This window comes from Balaenoptera physalus, assembly GCF_965194825.1.
Source record: "Balaenoptera physalus genome assembly, chromosome: 8".
NCBI lineage: Eukaryota > Metazoa > Chordata > Mammalia > Artiodactyla > Balaenopteridae > Balaenoptera > Balaenoptera physalus.
In genome coordinates, this window is record NC_138887.1 from 115,435,609 (window position 1) to 115,459,747 (window position 24,139).

A 24,139-nucleotide genomic window follows, 5' to 3' on the forward strand; every position below is an offset into this window, starting at 1 on the left:
CCTCCATACTTTTGCCTCAAAGAGAGGTTTCACAGATTTCCCTGATTTTTATTGGAAAGAAACCAACTTCTCACCAGTGCACTACATGAAAAAATCTTTCCCAATACTCTAAAGGAAAGAAGTCGGGTTTTGAGGTCAGAAAGACTTGCGTTTGTTTTCTGGTTCCCGGTGTCCTAGTTCTTTGACCTTAACAATTTACTAAATGGAGGCAGTATGACGGTAATATTTATTCCAAGGGGTGGCTGTTCGGATTAGATGAGATAATTTATTTAGGCGTGCCCTCAAGTCAAGTAAATAACAAGTTGCCATCTTTCTTTTTCTCTGTGGCTACTTCTAGCGTTAGACTAACAATCTTCCATCCTTGGTTCCCTATGGGGACTTTTCTGTTTAATCTCTTTCATACCCACCTATGTGTGGTTTACACTTACATACTTGATCTTGAGTGAAAAGAATGGAAGACTAATTCCTGATATATCACTAGTTCCTGATATCCTTGTGAAAAATTTAATGTTCATTTTCCAATAGAATAAATTAAGCCTTCCCAAAGCCCTGACTATTAGCTCAGTACACTTACAGCACCTCAGTTCGTTTTGGAAAATAATGCCATAATTTTTATTTTCATAAGTACAGTGGAAACTGAATTAGTCTAGATAGCGTAGCCCAGAGCTCAGTTGACTTTCAGGCTCACAGATGAGCATGATAAAACATTTTTCTGCTCCTTGTGAGTGAGATTACAGAAAAGAAAAGCGCGATATCTGTTTGGGTAGGCAGATGGCCGAATGAGTTTCCTGTAAGACAGTGTCACATGTCACCTTATCTAAGTTGTTATAACTTCCTATCTGCCAAGACAGTGTCAAGATGTGTTAATGAGATGGCCTTACAAGTGTATACTTGAATGTTTTATGAAAAGTTATCGTAGCTTTCTATGGATCTGACAGTAATTAAATGCAGGAGCTCCCAAAGCCCATTTCAGGGGCTACATGCATATTTTCCCCCTCCAAAGATGTATCAAGGTGTGCAAGTCACCTCACTGACTTTTGCCAGGAAAGTTGCTTTTTCCCTGCTTCTTTCTGAGATTGGCTATCCTAGTTTTCTGCCCCATTTCAGCACAGCTAGGATCTAAGTACAACTCAGTACTGCAGAGGAAATTTCCATATGAATCTTGACGTAAGGTGCCTCAGTACTTTTGTCTGTAGACACAGAGCATCTCTTTTTTGCTCTCTCCTTGATTATCAAGGAATAATTGCCTGACCAGTAAATGCTGGCTAATGTAACATATAACTTTCTCTAATAGAATGGAATACGGTGAGCCGTTATTTTTGAACAATCTCCTTCTACCTTTTGGCTTCACTATTCTAAATTTGGGGGTAGGGGAGGTAGAGATAGTGCCTTACCTTGTATCAAATAGTTGATATCTATGTATATGTTTTTTGCATATCATTTTGTAAAATTCGCAGTTATGTTTTTTTTCTGTACCAAGGAAAAAAGTATCAATATCGAAACTTAGACTTTTTACAAGTATCCGAAAAGTGATGCAAGTATATCTCTCCTTTAACTAATAGTGATAATTTTCATAATAAATACGTACACTTTACATTTTCCTCCTTTGGAATTCTGGGCTTATATAAATTTAAAGATACTAAACACTCTGTTACAATCTTGGAGAAGCAAAATGACATTATTATATTATGGTTTATGGGAGGTCAAGAAGTCCAGAGGCTTGCTTAGCCTAGACTGTTTAATCTAGAATTTCCCAAACTTGACCAGCAATCCTGCTATTATTTTGTTTGTTGTTTTTTCTGTGGTTGTTGTTTTGGTAATCCCTAGTTACATCCAGAGGAAAGGACTTTGAGAATCCCTAGTAATGGAAATCCCAAAGAACCCAGGGGGCAGGGTAGAAGGGGGCACCTAACACTTTCTCCAAAAACAAAGGATTTTCAACAAAATTTTTATGTTGCCATTATGGTTGTCAAGACTATAATAAAATATGTTATATAAAACAGTATGGGGGAGAGGGATAAATTGGGAGATTGGGATTGACATATGTACCCTACTATATATAAAATCAGTAACTAATAAGGACCTACTGTATAGCACAGGGAACTCTATTCAGTACTCTGTAATGACCTATATGGGAAAAGAATCTAAAAAAGAGTGGATAGATGTGTATGTATAACTGATTCACTTTGCTGTACAACAGAGACTAACACAACAGTGTAAATCAAGGATACTCCAATAAAAATTCATTTTAAAAAAGTATGAAAAAGTAAAGTCACAGAAAGTAAAGAAAGGGTGACACCTTTTTATGTGTTGAATTCCCCAGAATATAATATGTTTGATTCATTTCCTCTTGTATGTGTGCCCTTGGGTACAAATAACCATATTCTACAAAAATATGGAGTTAGGGCCAGAGGTAAAACGAAAGGTGGAAGAAGCAGAAAAAGAACTGTTCATAGAGGAAGAAAAGGACTGTTGAACAAGTCGGTGATATGGACTTGATATTCGTGTACAGGAGCTGAAAACAGATAAATTTGTGGAATGATGGGACAGTATGCAAAAAAGTGCTGACACATGATGTCACCTTGAAGGTAAATGTCAAGTGACATTTGTCTCTCTGGGCCCTTCTGTTTCTATGATCTATGAAATGATTAAATGATTTAGAAAAAGATATATAAACATATGTGCCCCCCCTCCCTCCCCCTTTTTTTTCCCAGTGATGACATGAAGAAATCAGGAAAGATGATGGAAGTGTTGTATGATGGACCGTGCCCCCAAATCATGACTCAAGCACCTGGAACACTGTGTGGAATTTAAAAATACCGTATTTAAAATGTTTAAGCACACTAGCCTACGCTTGGTTGGAAAAGAACACCCACATAAGGCCTAGAATGATTTAGCAGTAGCGCATAAAGGGGACTCAGTTATTTTTACTTATCGGGCTTAGAACAGATCAGTGTGGCGATTTTGTCTTCCTGAGGCTTTCAAACTGCTTGGGTGTAAATCCAGGCTTCAACATGAGCTGTGTGCTCTTGGTCAGTTTATTTCGTGCTTTTTAATTCACTCTTTTCCCCATAGAGTTTTCTTTATAAGGTTGCTAAGAGAGTTAAAAGAGATAGATGATAAATTGCATAGCGTAGTGTCTGGTACATAATAAATGTGGTATTATTTCAGTAAACATCAGGTATTATTATTTTGTCTCATTTGGTTGTATCTGGAAACTTGAGTTTGTTTCTGGGCACCTCATTTGAAGAGAAATATAGGCTAATTGGGACATGTTAAGAGAAGGGAAAAGAGAGAATGCAACCTGTCATATGAATCATGTTTGACAAAATTAGAGATGTTGAGACTGGAGAAGACCTAGCTCTCTTTGAACTTGAATAAAGACATTGTAGACTTAGTCTGTTGGATGACAGGGGCTATAACTAAGTTTAAAACTTTGTTTAGGAAGGTAAATATTTCCCACCATTGCATAATTTTAGCCTCAGGCATAGAAATCTCTTTATGGGTTTATCATTGAGGAGAGTCTCAAATATGGAAGAATTAAAGGCCTCTAAGCATCATTCCAAACCTGTATGTCATGATTCTAGCAGGTAAAGAGTATTTCCGATGCTTGGCTGTCACTTCATCTCTCCCTCCTATAAGAAACAAACAACAAACAAAAAGCAGAAACAATACTCATTTTCCTTCATAAAATTCAGTGGTATGTTTTGTCTTGTTCCCTTAGATTCTGCGCACACACACGTGTTTACACGTACACAGGTAGTAAAATTACTTAGTAATTCCACTTTTGACCTAAAGTTAAATTGTTTTGTTCGGGTCAAGAATACAGTGTTCATTTAGGCTGACTGGTTCATAAATGCGACACATTTGCTTTTAGCTTATCGGTGAAACAGAAGTCTAATTTCTTGTTTTTTTTGAAAATAGTAGAAGCAGTAAATAATGAACTGCTAGCTGAAAGAATTGGAGAACTTTTCCTCAGTACCAGAAGTTGTTATCTCTGGGCTAAGAACCCCATCCTGAAGCAGAGGGTGGCAATGAGTTTGCAGAATGTCTTTTTGGCTCTCTCCCCTCCCCTTTAGTCTTTAGTCTCTCTCCTTCATGCATTCCTATCTCAGAGGGCGATCGGTTTGGGCAAAAGGCCAGTGATTGAAAGTGAAAAATTAGAACACAACAGCCTCACAGACAGAAAGACTATTCACTTTTAACTTTGGTGACACAATTTAAACACTAATATTTCAGAAGAAGAAAATTTTTTAAAAGCCCACCTTTGAGCGAGTGTTTATTTGTAGTTATTGATAACTAATTATTTGGGAAGGGATTTTCAAGAATGAAATATTCAGGACCGATCTAATAAGTAGTATCGGATATTTAAGAAACATCATTTAAACTGATCTTATTAATTTATTCAAGTTATCCAAGGTGTGAGACATCACTGGTGATTTCTCTTTGAGGGAATTTCAGTGCTGGTGGAAAAGACCAGATTGTCTACTCTGGAGGCTGAAATACGTCATCAGTGGGAACAAAGTTTGAGTGGAGTGTAACAAAATTTTACTACTGAAGACTCTAAGGCAATAAAAACTTTCTAAACTTGGTAGAAAAATATCATAAGACTACAACTTGCTAGCACCCACATGGCAGTGAATTTTGGCAATTTGTTTGGGACCATTTTAACCCAGGAATGATGACCAAACAGCTTAAATCTTATGTATGGAGTGGCTTACCAAAAGAAAAAAAGGAGAAACAGAGCAAGTGAACATGAGAGGAAGGTGAAGACACACCGAAATTGTGATTCAAGGCTGCAGCATATTCTGTGTACAAATAAATAGGCTTCAACACCTGCTGATGTGCTGGCATCTGGCTTGAAAGCAACAAACATCTGTTTGTAATTTGCAATGGGAGACCCTGACAGTGAGGAAGTGGATACTGTCACAAAATATACAACCTTGTTAAGCCACTAAAAAGACCCAGAGAAGAGATAATGAATGGATAATTTGGGAGTCACGTGAGATAATGAATGGATAATTTGGGAGTCACGTGAGATAATGAATGGATAATTTGGGAGTCACATGTGACTCCCATGTGATAAGATGTGTTGGGTTTTCTTTCCAGGTTGCCATTATGTTTCCATCTTGAATCATTATTTAATAGACTGTAATCATTATAAAGTACTTTCTGAAGGAAAGCTCTATTTAAAGGGAGAATTTTCCCAACCAGGCTACATCTTCCACACTCTTAGGGGTTAAATATTTCTCTGTAGCCGATATGGACATCCTAAAACTATTCAGATTTATGTACACTCCAGTGCCCTTGACCAGGCCAAGTTGGGAAGAATCCAGAGCATGGGCAGCAATCCCAGATGTGTTTGCTCTGAACCCCAGGGTATGTCAGGTTCCTTATCACCTCTGTCTCTAAAAATCCTGCAGCTCTTGTGTGCTTCTTGATTGTGGATGTGACTGTGATATTTTAAGCAATCATTCATCATTTTGCCATGTTTCCTTCTGACACACATGCCAAGTTTGGTAACATTCTGACCAGAAATTTAAAACTTTTTCCAACATTTTTGTAAAAGAGGAAGATGAAGACCTAGGGCCTTGGAAGCACCACTCCCAGTCTCTGTTTACCTTTTCCTCATTTTTCCAAGGATTCGCATGCAAGGATTCCTCCTTTTGCTTGCCTCCAAATTCTGGAGTTCTAGAGATGGCTTTTGCCATAGTCCATTACGGCTACTGTAAGAAAATACCGCTGATTAGGTGACTTATAAGCAACAGATATTTATTTCTCACAGTTCTGCAGGCTGAAAGTCTGAGATCAGGGTGCAGCATGGTCAGATGAGGGCTCTCTTCTGGGCTGCAGACTTCTGAAGTCTTGCTGTGTCCTCCCTCTCAAGGTGGAAGGAGCAAGGGCTCTCTCTGGGATCTCGTTTGAAAGGGCTTTAATCTCATTCACGAGGGCTCCACCCTCAAGACATAAGCAAGTCTCAAAGACCCCATCTCCAAATACCTCATGCTGGGCATTGAGATTTTGACATATGCATTTGGGGGGGACACACTCATTCAGACCATAGCAGCTTTATAAAATAGTTCATTTATATTTATAACCATGGATAATGACAATTTTTCTAGTTTCATTTTTTTAGTGAATGAAATAACAATCCTCTGTTATAAATACTTTAAAATAAAATACTGTATTTAAATGATTGATAAAATCTCCAGATACTAAGAATAATTAGGGCTCCATAGTAACCATTTTAATTTTCCAGGCTTTTATTTGGAATTACCAAATTAAAATCAGTGCTTGCTATCTGATATCTGATAATCTTGTCATTTGGCAACATCTATTTTTGTAAAGTTTAAGTTCTATGAGTAACTTAGGTACCTGAGTTAGATCAGCCTAAACAATTTAACAAATTCTTATTATATAATTTATATTTAATATTTAAAATGAAGGGTGGAGAGTAGATTCAGTGATGCCCTGGTTAGTTAAAAACAGTAGTTAACCAATAAAGTAGAACAAAATGATTGCTTGCATGGAGGCACAAGAAATAGATATCTGTGACTTCTGTTTGGTTTGCAGGCAGTTTGTCAACCTATGTACTGAGACTAAATTTAGAGCTTCCTTCTTGTAGGAGGAGATTTACCTGTTTATCAACATCCATATCAAAAATATATGCTGGGCTTCACAAACCTAATTTCAATTTTTTAAGAAATTCAAAATTTAGGGAATTCCCTGGTGGTCCAATGGTTAGGTCTCTGCTCTTTCACTGCCGAGGGCATGGGTTCAACCCCTGGTCGGGGAACTAAGACCCCACAAGCCACGTGGCTCAGCCAAAAGAAAAAAAAAATTCAAAATTTAAATGACCTCTACTGTGACTATAGAATATAATGGTGGCCATAATTCTGAAGAATCTAACATTTCTACCATGATATTAAAGTTATGATCAAATTAGATTTGTAAAATTTTGTTACCTGATTAAGTTTAAAATACCTAGCCAATCAGAAAACTTTGAACTTAAAAAAAAAAAAGGAATAAGGAAATTTCTATTTAGATAACATACAAAAGAAGCTTAGTATGTAAGGATAAAATGGTTGAATAACTATATAAAGGCCAAATAAGATTTGTATTTATAAAGTCATTTCCCTTGCTCATTTAAAATGCACAATACATATTTGAATACCTTAATATTTAATTTCATTTTTAATTATAATGTATACAAGTAAATATTGAATTTGTTCATTTTTCACTACTTTTGGAAGTAAAAAATAAGGTCAGTGATTTTGTTTTTGCTTTTTGAATTAGGGCTGCTTGGGAGGGGTGGGGACTTATGTAATGAGAGCTGGAGGCATAGGTATGGCAAATAGCAGGGGAACGACCCAGGTCGGAGATATAGCTACACAGGAGTCGTCGGATTCTTCTCTGTGGACTATCCTTTTAAGTTTTGATATCTGGTTATTAATTATTTTAATACTCTTAATTATTTCTGCCAGATTTCTTTTGACTGCTTTTCATAGTTTTAAAGTATTTCAAAGATTTTTTTTTTTTTTGTCCACTAAGTAATACTTCTAAGTTATAGTATATTTCCCAGAAAGTAAACCCACCAACTGGAATTTAAACTGTCGTCTTAACTGAGTGAGATCATTTTGCCTGGAGCTACTATTAAATCTCCACTTCCCCAAGTGTTAATCAGCGAGTCTGTATTAAATTTTGTTCAGATAAAGTTTGAGGCGCTGAATATTTAACTTCTCATTATAGAGTGTTACTTGGATCCCACACCTGCATCTTAGACGCACCCATGTTATTTATCTTCTGCTCAGAAAAAAATACATCCTTAAACAAGACACATGGGAATCTTATAAGATTCATTTTGCAAATGAAGTCAGTTGTTTTAAGTAGCATTATGCTATTTTGGAAGGAAGAAGGAATACCATAATTGGTACAATGTATTCAGTGTATTTACATTTTGATTCTACCTACTACTTACTACTGTCCTTTTATTGAATACGTACTATAACTAGGCATTTTTAAGTGTCCTCTCATTAGACACTTAAAGGTAATTAACCTTTAAATATCATTTTGTAAATAAAAATATTTAATATTTAGAGAAGTGAGCTGTCATGCTCAACATCTTCCAGCCTTTAAGTGGTAAGCGTCAGGATGTCAATTCCAAAACTCATACTCTGAATTATGTATTTATGAATATATTTATAGTTGTGGCTTGGTGACTACTCTAGACATCTAGTAAATAAGAGTTACAGTCAGATTTTTTTTTTAATTTCTGTTCCTTAAACTCCCCTTTCAATTATTTCTATTTCCAAGAATATCACTCTTACCGCTCTCCAAATGGGGAAGCCCTTTAAACAGTCTTCAGCATTGTCTAGCAGATAGCCGTTCCCTTGAGATTTGGGTCTCCAACATTACAGCTAAACTGTTTGACTTTTGGTTTATTTGCTTATCTACTAACTAAATATTCTAGCTGGTAAAAACCACTGACTATGCCAGTCTGAAATTGCTTTCTCTAGGTGGGTTCATTACATGTTTGATCCAACAGAGAAATTTCAGTTCTCGAGTTAGTTCACTTGGGAAAATAGTCAACACCTGAGTTGCTCTCAGAATGTCATCTTTGTGAAACATTTTCTAAACAAGGGTTATTTGTATCGGGTCTCAAACAGCTACTCCTCAAAATCTTATTCTCTGCTGAGCTCTATAAAAGAAAGATATGATAGGATTTATAAACATAAATAAGCAAACAGCCCCTAGAAATCTTAGATGGATTGTATTGATAATAATAGCAACCTACATAAAATGTTCTCTTCACTAATGAAAATGTTGTAATATGAAACACCTCAGACCTCTTTGTGTGCCAAAATGCCAGCCACAGAGGAGTTACCATTACAGTAAACAGTGTTTGCAACCCTCCAGAAAGCTACACATATTAAACAGACCCTTAACCTTCACTTAAGCTTTCAAATCAGTCAAACTGGTGCTGTGTTTGCTAACTGACTACCCACCGGAGGCTCACTCATTGAAAGATACGCAGTTCATCATTGATCATTGATCATTTCCCAGATTTGGTGCCAGGAAGAGACTAAAAATCACTGCACATGCAAGCTGTTTAATTCCATCCCCCAACACGAAGCTAAGAGGCAGCCCCAACATCTGAATGGCATTGCGTGGAAAATCAGATACAATTTCTGGAACCTCGTTATTACATGACGCAAAACAATGTATTGGCATGAAAATAACAGCTCGCTTTAAAGTTTCTCAGTCTGTGTAATATTGCGGAGGATACCCCTCTCATTTTTAACCCACACGCTGCGGAACCTCTTTCTGATCCTGTTTCCCAAATCTTACGTGATGCTTTTTAGCTTCTCAGAGTCCTGCAAGTTTAGACCCAGCCAAGGCAGCAGGTCCAGAACTGGCCACAAATCACACTCTTTGCCCTTACATAATCAATTACATTTCTATCCTTAAGGCATGTATTTCTTTAAATGACTTTAAAAAATACTAAATACTAATGTTTAAGTACTAAAGGCTTCCAATGTTTAGATTTTCTGGTTTTTCAATCTGTAGGGTAATTTTGTATCAGTGGAAATCTATCAGGGATAATTTATCCATAGCACCTGATTTCATACTTAGAAAATCAGAATTATATGATTTTTGTGTTGAAAGTGACATAATGATTTCATGTGGCTTTGATGTTTTATTGAACTTTGCATCTCAAATTAGATTTTAAAGTTTTTAAAGGAGGGAATAGGCAGTGACTATGCCTTTTTATCATCTCAATTAATTGCTACATGGTGAAAATTAAAGTATTTTCTATAATTACAGGATCTTGAAACAACCCTGAAAAATGGATTATTAAATTAAAAAACAAAAGGAAAAACTGATGACTTGGGAGGGTTAGTAAATAACTCAGTGAGCTCTCAAGATGAGAAAGAAAATTAGAACACAAGCCCAATTTTCTTTTTTCTTTCCAAGCCCAAGTTTTTCTGAGAGCAAAGCCCAAGCTATTATCTGCTACTCCATTCTGTTCCCTTTGCTGGCTAGTACCCCCATCAACTTATGCTTTGTCTTAATGTTTGATGTTTGGTTTAATAAATACCTATAATGAATTAATACCTAAAACACTTGTCTATTGAGATCATATTTAGGAAGGGTTGGAATTGCTGAGAAGCTATATGATGGTAAAGACGATTAAAGTGTAATCTCAATGAGGGCTAGAAATGTGGTATGTTTTAACCAGAACTTTATTCCTATTACCTAGATCAGTGCCTGAAAGTGCCTGCAGGAGTTCAGTAACATACATTGAATAAATTGAAAGTGTACGCTTGGCTACGTGACACTCCCACCTCAAAATTGTGTTAAAAATCACCCTAGGATAGAAAAAGCCATCAGAGAAAATTGGAAAATTAATTCAGCTGATAGAACTAACTGTCAAATATAACTTGATTCACAACCATATGACTGAATAATTACTAAGGCTAAAATTCTGGGCTATCATCATCCTCAAGCCTTCCAAGGAAATACTGTCTGACAAGAGTACCTTCTGTGTGTGATCAGTGCTACAAAATATACAGATCAAAGAATTGGTGGAAATCTAGCCTCATTATCAGAATGGTAAATTATGCTTGAATTATAAAGCCTCCATTACTAAGTGACTAAACTGTGAGTTTCCAGAAGGAGCTTTTTTTACAGGATGTTATGTGTAATAAATGAAAGCAACTTTTATGCTTTTTTCCACTAGATAATAGCAAGGTCAGAATTGGCATCCCCTAAAATATATATTTTATTTTGTTATATTGCAATGATATTTTATGTTTCAACGTTATGAAAAAACAAAGGTAAGACAATGACAAATTATAACAGCAATAGCTGAACTTCTGCAAGATTACATAAATCTGATTTAGAATTGGGATTTTATGAAAACAATAATACTTTAGCTGATAGACTATTGAAAGTGACCTATATTGAGAAGAAGCAGAGAAAATTTGCATCACAAAAAATCAGGTGAATTAATGCAACATAGTTTTTTTTTTTTTTAATAAATTTATTTATTTTTGGCTGCATTGAGTCTTCGCTGCTGCGCGTGGACTTTTTTAGTTGCGGCAAGCAGGGGTACTCTTCGTTGTGCTGTGCGGGCTTCTCATTGCTGTGGCTTCTCTTGTTGCAGGGCATGGGCTCTAGGTGCTTGGGCTTCAGTATTTGTGGCACGTGGGCTCAGTAGTTGTGGCTCATGGGCCTAGTTGCTCCGGGGCATGTGAGATCTTCCCGGACCAGGGCTCAAACCCGTGTCCCCTGCATTGGCAGGCAGATTCTTAACCACTGCGCCACTAGGGAAGTCCAATGCAACATAGTTTTTAAAAATAGTTATCAAAGTTAAGGTTCAGTGTAATGTATTATAGTAAACAAGAAAATGACAGCTACTTTTAGTAAGGGAAAAAAACCCAGCTTATTTGAATTTTCTGACTTTACTTTCTCTGAGACAATATTTTTTTCTCAAATTTAAAAAGAGAATATTTGTGGTTTTTAAAAGTATTTAATCGTTACTTCATTGTTGTTGAACGCGTTACAGAGGAAATAGGTTTCCAAGTAGATTGCCAAATAAATAGCAAGTAGATGGCATTGTTCAAGCTCGCTGTGTCTTTTTCCAGGGCTTTCTTTCCTTTTGCACAAAATCATGGGACAGGAATTGATAATATAAGGTGTTTCTGACTTAGAGGATTTCGCAGTCTAGAAATACAGTCATATGCATGAGCAGCTATAATGTAAGGATGACCATGGCACCAGTGAAGTATGAAAGAGTCATCTGACGCTAGGGAAAATAAGATTTCCTTCTCCTATAAACAAGCCTTCTCTGGATCTGTAGTGAACAGGTCCCCTACCATCAGAAGAAATCTAATCTTGCGTGTCTTCAAGGAAAGATTTCACCATAGCAAAACAATTATAACTTCCCAAAGGTTTTGAGATTATATTTTGACAACATTTTTGGTGTCTTGTATATGTCATATAAATAAACATAAGTTTCTCCCTGTTTCTCTTACTGGGTTACACAAAAGCAACTGGATGAGTTTTCTCTAGAGGATACTTTAGGATGACCTGACTTAAAACAGAGGTTGGGTCATCATTTAAATTCACGATGGGAAGGCTTGGAAGATGCCCCAAAGACGTAGGCTGTCATCCTTGGAGAATGCTGTAACTGCTAATCATAAAAGACGTGCCATAGATATTCATATGTTACAGGGAGAGAAAATAAACAGTGACTTATAACACGAGCCTCAATTTGAAAGTCACAAGGGCAGACACTCAGAATTGGAGGTGCTGATTTGTGATCAAGGTGTTTCTCACATGGGCAACGCTAGAAAGCCTCACCCAGAGTGAGTAACAGCCAAGAGGTACTAATATAATGTTGGCTAAGGTTGTTCCAAGCAGTGCAGAGACCAGGTTATTCTAAATGCCTTTCTTTTTCATAGATTTTACCAAACATAGCTGGATCTGGAATAATGCAGAATAAACTTTTCCTGTGTCTAAAAAGAAAAAGGAATTGATTTTCTTGCTTTTTTAAAAGAACTTTTCCGAGTAGCTCTATAATATCCTCCTTCTGATATATATATGGAATACTCATTAATAAATAACTAGGCAACACCATGGTATTTTGGTCTCTCTTTAAATATCTTGGAGATCATTGTCTTGTAGTACGTGGTGGCGCTATGATGACCACGTGGGAGCAGTGAGAGTCATCAGCCTGTAGATAAACATTGAAGCGTGGGAGTGGATGGAATCGCTGCTCAGGTGGAATGTGTCTGATAAGAATTGAAGAAAATTAAGGACATACCTTTGAGGAACTGGCATTGAAGGATGGACAAAGAAAAATCTGGAAAGTAGACAGAAAAGAAGCAGCAGGCAGAAGGAATACTAGGAGAGCATGGCGTCCTGGAGATGAAGAAGGAGGACATCTCACAAAAGAACTAGAGGTCAGGTAGGGAAGGCATATGTTTCGGTTGGAATTTCCAATTAAATTCCTTCGCTGTAGTGAAAGCAGTCTCTAAAGCCCAGCGAGTGAAAATTGTGAGATGTCTGGGGGTCGGACAGAATGAAGATGAGGGTTAGCGTCTGAGGACAGAAGGAAGACGAGAAAAGGACACAGGTGACTTGTAACTCATGGGGAGGTGGGTCAGAAAAGCTCTGGGTTTTGTCGTTTAACAAATGACTGAATTCTTTTTAAAGACTAACGAGAGAAACGCAAAGAACAAGAGAATGTTGATACAATAGCAGCATAAATAACATGTTTTAATCAGTTCTTATAAAGCATTGAGGTAACAAGATTCATGTGGTTCTTGCTCTATTCACATGTTTCCATTCTTAAAAATAGTGCAATTTACATACTTATAAATTTCCTTTAGCATTACTTTTGAATGACTTTGCCCATACACTTTACTCACATTTGCTTTTCGTTATGAGTGGCATAACCCTCTGAAAGTAAATACAGACAAATACCCTAAACGTATCATGAGCTATATTTATACACAACTGTGTGACGTTTCCTGGTATAAGTCAGCTAGTTTTACAATGGTGACTTGGAATTGAGGCCCCTTTTTGGTAAATGTGTTTTTGTACGCCACTTATTTTGTAGGCAAGTTCGTGGGTCTTATATATGTTGCTATCTGATGTGGTTATAAATCTATATTTATAGGGCCAGTTTAACTTCGGGCCTAGCTGCCCAAGTTTTTGTATCCATTTTTGTAAGATGTAACATTTCAAAAATTATTACTAGGGCTTCCCTGGTGGCGCAGTGGTTGAGAGTCTGCCTGCCATTGCGGGGGACGCGGGTTCGAGCCCTGGTCTGGGAGGATCCCACATGCTGCGGAACAACTGGGCCCGTGAGCCACAACTACTGAGCCTGCGCGTCTGGAGCCTGTGCTCCGCAACGGGAGAGGCCGCGATGGTGAGAGGCCCGCGCACCGCGATGAAGAGTGGCCCCCACTCGCCGCAACTGGAGAAAGCCCTCACACAGAAGCGAAGACCCAACACAGCCAAAAATAAAACATAATAAATAAATAATAAATAAAAATTTTAAAAAAAATTATTAATAAACCATGATAGTACTGATATAGGAAAACTGCAATAATTTATGGGATTTTCTTCCCCCGCAAAGCGAAGCTGCTTAACTCATAGGCTTTGGAGTGAAGAAAAAAACACACTTGTTTAAAATGATGGCTCCTCTGTGTCACCCCTGAGCTTTGGTTTTCTTATCTATAAAATGTGGATAATCAGCCTTATTGGGTTGTTATAAAAATTCATTTAAGCAATGCTTAATAGAGTGCCTGAGACATAGCAAAAATAGTAGAAAGATGTGTTCAGCTGTTAAGTAATAGAGGACCCAGTTAAGGACAAGCATTTTAAACAAGGAGGGAACGCATTTGCTCGCGTAGTTTGGAAGATGAGCCGAGTCCAGCTTCCTTCCCACATGGTTCATTCCTCGATGTGCTTGCTTTGTCTTCAGGGGCCTCCTTCATAGAAATCTGGCTTCACAGCCTCACACCACATCATTCAAAGGAAGAGAGAGCATGAGTGCTTTTGTCATAGTAAGGAAACTTCTTTTTCCAGAAGCTTCTCTATGTCTGAATGACCTGATTTAGGTCACATGCCCATTTCTTTTTCTTTTTTTTTCCTAGTTGTGTTAAGATATAGTAGACATACATCACTGTATACGTTTAAGGTGTACAGCATAATGGTTTGACTTACATATATTGGGGAAGGATTACCACAGTAAGTTTAGTTAGCGTCTATTGTCACATATAGATACGATAAAAAAGAAGCAAAAAAAAAGAAAAGAAGAATTTTTTTCCTTGTGATAAGAACTCTTAGGTTTTATTCTTGTAACAGTTTTCATATGTACTATACAACAGTGTTAACTGGTACTTACTTATCTTGCAAATGGAAGTTTGTATCTTTTGACTACCTTTCTCCAGTTCCCTCTCCCCCTCCGGTAACCACAAATCTGATCTCTTTTTCTATGAGTTTTGTTTGTTTGTTCTAGAGTCCACGTATAAATGAGATCATAGTGTACTTGTTTTTAATCTATCTGACTTATCTCACTTAGTATAATGCCCTCGAGGTCCATCCATGTTGTCACAAATGGCAAGATCTCTTTGTTTTTCAGGGCTGAATAATATTTCATTGCAGTGTAGTGAAAGCCAGTGGTGTCATTTCAGTGCAAATCTGAAGGTCTGAGAACCAGGGGAGCCAGTGGTGTAAGTCCCAGTCTAAGTCCAAAGGCTGGAGAACCAGGAGCATCAAAGTCTGAGGGCAGAGGAAGATGGACGTCCCAGCTCAGGCAGGAGAGCAAATTTAGCCTTCCCCTGCCTTTTTGTTCTATTAAAGCCCTCAGCAAATTGGTTGATGCTCACCCATTGGAAATAGGGATCTTCGTTACTCAGTCTACCAATACAAATGCTAATCTCTTCCAGAAAAACTCTCACAGATACACCCAGAAATAGTGTTTTACCAGCTATCTGGTGATCCCTTAGCCCAGTCAAGTTGACACATAAAATTAAAAACCACAGGCACCTTACTCAATATCTTTCCTCTTCCTCAGCATCCCTATAAGACTGAAACAGAACCTCGCCTTGAATATTTCCTGTAACTTTAGTTCACATACTCCCAAGCCCTCCCACTCCATTTTTCGAAAGCTGTTGGAGTGCTTTATAGAACATTGTTTTTGAGCTGTATGAATATTGTTGTTCTAAGAATACGATTGGAGGAGGGGTAGAGGTGATGCTTACCATAAAATAGGTATGTTAATGAGGGCAGCACTAGCTGCTGTAAAAAACAAGTCCCCAAATATGGAATAGATCAATGCAATGGAAGTTTCTTTCTCACTCAAAGTTCGAGCGTGTGTTCATGGTTTGTGGAAGGCTTTCCTCCATGTCACACAGGGAACCAAAGTTCTCACTTGGTTCCTCTGCATCCAGATGGAAAATGAAGAAGGGGAAGAGTGGGACATCACACAAGAAAGGTTTTTATGAGCCACCTGTAGAGGGAACATGTGCCATTGACACTCAACATTACTTTGGCAGCAGCTCAAGATCTGTCTAACTGCCCATGAGACTGACGAATGGCCAGGAAGAAAGGGAACAATGCTTGTATGACTTGACATCTACCTGGATCTCTGGCTTCTTTATCTCTATGTCTTCCTCTCACTGTGTATTCTAGACATATTGACCCATATTGACCTTTTTCTTTTAATTTAATTTTTTTTTTTAGTTTCCAGAAGGCACTATAGGGTCCTGATACAGGTTGTTCTTTCTCCAAGGAAAGCTTTTAACTTCACCTAGTTTAGTCAGTTCACTTCTAATTTTCATTTAGACTCAATTCAAAGGTTTATCTTTCCAGGGATATCTGCTATACACCTTTATGGTGCCTCATATTATTATTCATAACACACAGCTTGTAACATTTGTAATAATATTTGATGAATGTTTATTTCCCCAAGTAGTCTGTAGGCCTTTCAGTGGCAATGACCATGCCAGTCTGCCCTCTGGTATACCACAGCTCCTTTCCAAGTGCCTAGAACATGAAGACTATTTGTTTAGTTAACGAAGACAGCAATTTCCACCCTCTAACTCTCAATGATGATACTCCCATACTCTTGTGTGGTCAAGCCCTTGACCACAGAAGCAAAACTATAGGTTCTTCAAAGAAACTTGTTGTGACTTTTAAAGGTTCAAAATAGTCTGTGAATGTGTACCTTTAACTGTGTCATTGGATGTCAAGATGTAGAAAATAATTGAGAGAATGGCCAAGAATATCAGACTGTAAAAATAGATGTAGTATTTTAACACTCTCCTGGAAAAATCTTGATCAAGTCCCCTTGCCTTTGGCTGCCAGATATGACTGTCAATGCATGGAATATAGCACAGTTGGAATGATTTTTACATTTATTACTTCCATCTTTCTTCAGCATTTATGACTGGATTGACTTGGTCTTTTTCATTGGAGCCTCTTACGCAGTGTAACGTTTATGCCTAGAAGTTCCCCAAGGTACGCTTACCCTTGTTTTCTTAGTGTTCAGCTAGCTCTTCGTGGATGACGTCACTAGTCTCACAGCATCATGGGTCATCAATAAGTAAAATACGCCCCGTCTATAATTCCAGCCAAGCCTTCTCTTCTGAGCCCTGATTCTTTATTTTCTGTGCTGATCTTTACTCAAAGATGTTCTAAATCCACCCGAGGCTTAATCTGTCCCAGATTCAATTCAGGATAACTCTCCTTCCTTTCCTCATCCTTCTCCTTCAGTAATCTCTACATTAATTCCTGTTATCACCATCCACCAGTTGTGAAAGCCAAAAAAATTATTCATCTCCTCTGACACATTTGCCATGACCAAGAGAAGGAAGAGTCTTGACCTCTGAGCCCAGGATGTCTGCTTTGGCCAATTGTGCCAACTCACATCTGGTCGTGAAATCTGGATGGGAAGAGAAAGCCAGTGCCAATTCAGCAGGATGGAAAATCTCCGTGGCTTAGAAGGCTCCCAGGTTCCTGCAGAGAAAGTTCATTCTGGGCTGGGGATCCCTGTGGCAACTGGAGTGAGATGGATGCCCAGGGGGAGAGTATCTGGGAGAGAATAGTCTCCAGAAAAGAGAAAGACAAGAGGCTTGCAAGAAGATCTGGAAAAGGCTTGCAAGAATATCTGGAAAAGGCTGGCATGGAAGAATTCCCCTTAGATATTGGTAGTGCTGGCACTCCTGCCTTTGGACCAGGTGCTACCAAAGGCACCACGCACTGCTTGTCTGCCTGCTTTCCTGCCTGAGTCTGTGGAGAAGCTGCATGTTTGCTAGTGTGTGTGACCAGGTCTCTGGACCATATGCGCGAGCCATGTGTTGCCTCAGTTCCCAGGAACTCAGCCATTCCAGAGATTATTCCTAGTACATGGAAAAAAAACCCCTCCAAATTCCTACTTCCTGGTACAGAAAGATCCTTGGGAACAGGTAGGAACCAAGGTGGGAATTCAAGTTCAAAAAACATTCCGCCAAGTTAAAGTGTGTGGGAAGGCTGTAGTCTGTCACTCAGTATAGAGATATACTTACTGACCAAGACCAGGACTGCCACCTAATGCATGTGGAGACCTCCAGTTTTATCTTTCTCCCTCATTTGCGTGGGCATATTTTCCCTGATTATTAGTGCTGTCACATGGACACGGACACGTGTTGGTCTCTGACTCATGATGTCCTCACAATCTTTTCTTTGAGAGCTAGTGCCTTAATGGTACATTTGTACACCTTCCTACTTAGATTATGAATGGGTTTCAGTGATTGTCTTGAGGGATTGTGATGGTTTTTACAACACTTTACAATAGAAGAGTTTTTAGGAATAATACTGATACACTCAATACCGTTGAGTATGTGTCTTGATAACATTGGTCTATAATCAATTAATTTTAAAACTTTATTCCTGGAGGCAGCCCTAAATTAGGCCAGTCCATCAGTAACCAGATTGCATCTGGGAAGGAGGCAGCTGAATTGCATGTCTGGTTAGTGGTTAACAAGCCCTTCAGCTTCCTGGGGCTCTGATGGAGGGGGGCCATCAGAACAGAGGGTTGAATGAAAAAGAAAAACGTTTAAGTGTAAGTCTTGCATATGAAAGGAGGAATCTGGCTCTGTTCTTTGAGTCAAAACTCTATAGTTATGCTTTTATGTATGTATTTATGTATTTATTTATTGAAGTATAGTTGACTTACAATGTTGTGTTAGTTTCAAATGTACAGCAAAGTGATTCAGTTATACATATATATACATATATACATTATATTCTTTTTCAGATTCATTTCCATTATAGGTTATTATAAGATACTGAGTATAGTTCCCTGTGCTATACAGTAGGTCCTTGTTGTTTATCTATTTTATATATAGTAGTATATATATGTTAATTCCAAACTCCTAATTTATCCCTTTCCCCGACCCTTTTCCCCTTTGGTAACTATAAGTTTCTTTTATATGTGTGTAAGTCTCTTTATGTTTTGTAAATAAGTTCATTTATACCACTTTTTTAAGATTCCCCGTATAAGTGATATCATATGATATTTATCTTTCTCTGTGTGATTTACTTCACTTAGTATGCTAATCTCTAGGTCCATCCATGTTGCTGCAAATGCCATTTCCTTCTTTTTTGTGGCTGAGTAGTATTCCATTGTATAAATATACCATGTCATCTTTATCCATTCATCTGTCGAAGGTGGTTCATAGATGCTTTCACTTAAATAACTGATCCTCTGCAATTTTGTGTCCTCATATCCGATCTACTCATTCTAATAGATAAAGAGAGAATATGTTATACATAATAGGCATAGTATACTGGTATATTTTTAGCAACTGGCTCCTCCCCCAAAATTTAAAAGCCCCAATTTGTAACGTTTGCTGATTAATATAGTGTAAGTACCCCCACCATGACAGATTTCTAATGACAACGATATTACTGTTCCTGGAGTTGAGAAGAGATGGGTGGTGCTATGTCATTATATAAGTATCTCCACTATAGATACAAGAGATGTAAATAACATCAAGGATATAGATAATAATAAAATGTAATTTTTAATGATGGATACATTTAACAACTGGCTTGCAAATCCTTGAAAATTCAGCTGTCAGCACTCAACCTCTGATGTGAGTTGGCTCCAGCACACCAGTAGAACAGATTATAGCATATTCAATTATATAATTACATTCTCAAGAATGAAACAGGAGGGCTTCCCTGGTGGCGCAGTGGTTGAGAATCTGCCTGCGAATGCGGGGGACACGGGTTCGAGCCCTGGTCTGGGAGGATCCCACATGCCGCGGAGCAACCGGGCCCGTGAGCCACAACTGCTGAGCCTGCGCGTCTGGAGCTTGTGCTCCGCAACAAGAGAGGCCGCGATACTGAGAGGCCCGCGCACCGCGATGAAGAGTGGCCCCCGCTTGCCGCAACTAGAGAAAGCCCTCGCACAGAAACGAAGACCCAACATAGCAACCAATCAATCAATTAAATAAATAATTTAAAAAAAAAAAAGAATGAAACAGGAATATTAATTGACTTACAAATAAATTTTAAAAATTGATTCTAGATCAGTTATCAAGAAACATACTCTATGATATTTGATTTAATCAGTATTATTCTTAAAATCTCTGCTGTTTTAAAGTGTTATGAGAATCATCACAACCTCTTAAGACAATCATCCAACATATTAATAATCCAGTTATCTTGTTATATGAATATACAAAGAAAGCACGTCTGGAAAAAATATACATAATAGTGTTAGTACATAGAATTGTGGTGATCAAGAACAATATTATTCTTTTAGAGAAATATTAAACTTTCAGAAAGATGTGGGTAAATTCTTATACCCCCAGTGGCTACTAATCCACAGACCAAAATGATGGTACATTATATATTATATCTAAGTATCTTATACAGTTGCTAATAGCCTTTGGTAGGAGCACCTCAGCAAACAGTTGGTATAAATCTACTCACCAAGGTACAGAATTGCCTATAGTCAGGATAACTGCCAGACATTTCCTAAACCACCACCTGATCTCCTAACATCAAACACATCCAAGTAGTTGCTTACTAAACCTAGTCTTTCTATGTGTATTTAATTTTCCTATAGTGACACTCAATGGTAGAGTGGTTTCTTAATTTCATACATATATATAAAAGTTTGTTTCTTGACACAGCTCTGGCTATAACGTGGTTCAATGGGTGTTCTTGAAGTACCATTGATCTTTGCGGTTCTATTTTGATATTGATTTCTAGTCATGCTTTTAACTTGTCCAGGTGTAAGTGGTCATTGCTGAGGCCTTTATATAAAGCAAATTTGCTATCACTGATACCTTTAAAAAAAAAAAAGATTAATTGGCACTGTAGCACTAAATGTTGTCATTGGATTATCTAAAATTTATGTAAGTTGTGGATAAATCAAGTAGTAGACCAATGTCTGCAACTCCTTGAGATCATGTACCAATGTAGCAACATGCTCCAGAACAGTCTATAGAATAACAATAGCATTCATTCTGCTATATATCGATGTATGCAATCTATAGCCATGTAGATTTTAGGTTACTGAGTAGAATGTAACCATAGCATGTAGAATCTCGGTTAGACAATTCTGCAGGCATATTAAGTGGGTGGTGAGAGAGGAAACCAGCTGCTTTATGACAGGCTGAAGTGGGGTGGAATGCTACAGACACACACAGAAGCACAATGCCTGGCTATACAGCAGGCTCTGTAATCATGAGAGGAAACAGCAACAGGAAGAAGAGTAAATAATCAGCAATCAAGAGCATCGTGATTAAAAAGAGTACATAGGCTCTGACATTATGAGCCTAAGGTATAAACACCATCACTTTTTATAAATGTGGCTACAGGTATAACCCAAAAAGAGCTCTTTCAAACAATTTTTGGCTACATTCACTCCAAAAAACAACATAAAAGAAAGAAAAAAAAGATGATGAGGAAGTTAACATGAGGAGTGATGGTCTTATTCATTACTGTACCATATTGGTGTAGAACTTGGGTTCAGGCACTAGCCAGCATGGGTTTGAATATGAGCTCTACCATTTTCCTACTTGTGTGACCTTGGACAAGTAACTTAACCTCTTTATGTCTCTCTTTCCTCATTTGTGAAATGATAATTAAAATGATATCATATCTCATAAAGATGTTGTGAGTATTAAATGAAATAATGCAAAGAAAGCCCTTGGCACGGTGCCCAACATGATGAAAATGTTCTCATCTCCACTGCCTAGAGAATAGAGTGGCAAATAGCATCCATAAATACTGGGACTGAGTGAATTCACACGGCCATCAAAGACATTTTCAAAAATAACCATGAAACAGGGCATACATTCCTTCAGAGGGAGATGAAAAAAATTGTTACTGCAGCACAGAAGTGCTCTATTCTCATTAAGAAACTCTCAAAGCATTCTTGTTAGAACTTCACAGAGGGTGGGGCATTGGAAGTAAACCGTAATCATAGAATTACAGATTTGGATAAGATTTTAAGGATTATTTGGTGTCCTCTGCTGTAATAGGAATGTCTGCTGTAATACCCAGGAACATGTAGCCTCTGGTTACATAGCCACAGAAAATGATCTCAATGTTAGTTTTAGAGATGAAATAAATACATGATAGTACATAATGGCCATTAACAAATGAATACATTTAGCGGAACTGTGAGCCTCAACTATACAGCTTAATTATTTTGTCACATATATTTTACAACTCGATGTTTGCCCATTCTTGGTAGTTTTACATACTCATGCACTGTTCCGTTAATCCTTTGTCGTCTCTGCACTCTAATTATACTTAGCATTCTGACTTACAAATAATTGAAAGATATTATTTTATGATTTAAAAAGCAAACAACTATTTTTGACTCTGAAAATATCGGAATTTCTAGGAATACTGCTTTTTAATTGAGTTATAAAGTTGGAAAATATATCGAGTTATATAGATCAATGTTGAGAAAACATACTATTATGCTAATTTCACGTTGCATTATTATATGTTAATCTTGGTAGAATAAATAATAAGTAGTATGGCCCTTGACATATACATACTACTATATATAAAATAGATAACTAATAAGAACCTACTGTAGAGCACAAGGAGCTCTACTCAATACTCTGTAATGACCTATATGAGAAAAGAATCTAAAAAAGAGTGGATATATGTATATACTGATTCACTTTGCTGTACAGCAAAAACTAACACAACATTGTAAATCAACTACACTCCAATAAAAATTAATTTAAAAAAAGTATAGCCCTAATTAAACTATTAAATATTCATTCACAAAATTGCTGAAGTCCTAGCCATCAGCACCATCCCCTCTGCTCTCAGTGTGCCGTGCATCTTTGGGCTCTGAACCCTGGCTCTCCCCAGAAAGAGCCTGCAGCCTTCTCAAGTCATGATTTTTTGCTTTCCCTCAAATCACGTCCTGCTGGGCATGGGTGTATTCTCTCTTCTGTTGTCATGCTCACCAGGAGAAACCCCAGCTCACATTAATTCCAATCCCTGTGTACTCTATTCCTTATCACAGGCAACTAAGCCAGGTTGAAGAAAAACACCCACCTTGCATGACTAGTTTCCTTTGAGTTTCGTGACTACTATTTTTAAAACATTTTTTATTGCGCTTCCCTGGTGGTGCAGCCGATGCAGGGGACATGGGTTCGAGCCCTGGTCCAGAAAGATCCCACATGCTGCGGAGCAACTAAGTCCGTGTGCCACAACTACTGAGCCTCCACTCTAGAGCCTGCAAACCACAACTACTGAGCCTGCGTGCCACAACTACTGAAGTCCACGCACCTAGAGCCCATGCTCTGCAACAAGAGAAGCCACCGCAATGAGAAGCCCATGCACCGCAACAAAGAGTAGCCCCTCCTTGCCGCAACTAGAGAAAGCCTGTGCGCAGCAACAAAGACCCAACGCAGCCAAAAATAAAATAAAATAAATATATTGAAAAAACAAAAAAACATTTTTTATTGAAGTATATTTGATTTACAATATTGTGTTAGTTTCAGGTGTATAGCATAGTGATTCTTTTTTTTTGCAGATTATTTTCCATTATAGGTTATTACAAGATACTGGGTATAATTCCTGATGCTGTACAATAAATCCTTTTTGCTTGTCTATCTTATCTACAGTAATTTGGATCTGTTAATCCCATACTCCTAATTTGTCCCTCCACCCCTCCCTCTCCCCTTTGGTAACCATAAGTTTGTTTTCTATGTCTAGGAGTCTGTTTTTATTTTGTATATAGATTTATTTGTATTATTTTTTAGATTCCACATATAAGTGATATCCTATAGTATTTGTCTTTCTCTTTCGGACTTATTTCACTAAGCACACTATTCTCTAGGTCCATCCATGACTGTACTACAAAGCTACAGTCATCAAGACAGTATGGTACTGCCACAAAAACAGAAATATAGATCAATGGAACAGGATAGAAAGCCCAGAGATAAACCCATGCACATATGGTCACCTTATTTTTGATAAAGGAGGCAAGAATATACAAGGGAGAAAAGACAGCCTCTTCAATAAGTGGTGCTGGGAAAACTGGACAGCTACATGTAAAAGAATGAAATTAGAACACTCCATAACACCATAC

General features: G+C 37.7%; 1 protein-coding gene and 1 long non-coding RNA gene across 3 annotated transcripts in view; one reads left to right on the plus strand and one right to left on the minus strand.

Annotated features, from left to right (window-relative positions):
* The window catches only part of CNTNAP2 (contactin associated protein 2), a 2,064,732-nt gene that overhangs the window by 436,308 nt on the left and 1,604,285 nt on the right, over window positions 1-24,139 (plus strand). The window lies entirely within an intron of this gene.
* Window positions 8,397-19,729, minus strand: LOC309666440. The gene is made up of 2 exons (XR_014267110.1): window positions 14,090-19,729; window positions 8,397-13,770 (listed from the first exon to the last, which is right to left on the minus strand). It is a non-coding gene; the product is annotated as an uncharacterized lncRNA (long non-coding RNA).